Source organism: Chrysochloris asiatica, unplaced genomic scaffold (genome assembly GCF_000296735.1).
Source record: "Chrysochloris asiatica unplaced genomic scaffold, ChrAsi1.0 scaffold00008, whole genome shotgun sequence".
Lineage (NCBI taxonomy): Eukaryota > Metazoa > Chordata > Mammalia > Afrosoricida > Chrysochloridae > Chrysochloris > Chrysochloris asiatica.
In genome coordinates, this window is record NW_006408526.1 from 4,531,483 (window position 1) to 4,532,112 (window position 630).

Here is a 630-nt window from a genome sequence, read left to right on the forward strand (position 1 = left end):
CAGGGTCACTATGAGTTGGAACCAACTTGATGGCACTCAACAACAACACTTTATTGTGTAGGAAAATGCTGGACACTGCATAGTTTGTGTATGTGGGTCTGTGCACTTACAAGAAGATAATATCTTTTTATTAACAGCAAAGGAAAAACTATTATAACTCCTAACAAAAACTATGATAGAGAGAACTACAAATTGAATTAGGTACAACTTTTAAAAAATTTTGTTTTTTGAGCAAGCATGGACTTTGAAAGGCCTTTTGGAACCAAATAATTTGTAACTAGTTTTCCTATAACACGCCACAGGTGAAGCTTTGAATGATGTATTTATCATTGTTTTTCTAATTGTTGAAGCATGTTTGTATACATGATATTAATATTTTATGAAAGGAAGATTATTTTGCTTTTATGGACACTTCTAACACATCATAGGTAGTACTTTCAGCATGATAGAAAAGGATGCACATATTCACATTCACTATGGTAAGACCAGATATACAGCATTTTATCTTTAATTTTCAAACCAGTAGTTCTACAATAAATAGTTTTTAAAATATTGTATCAAAAAAACATAAAATGGAAAGTAGAAAATAAGTAGAACCCCTATTCTAATAAGTTCAGACTAAATTTTACT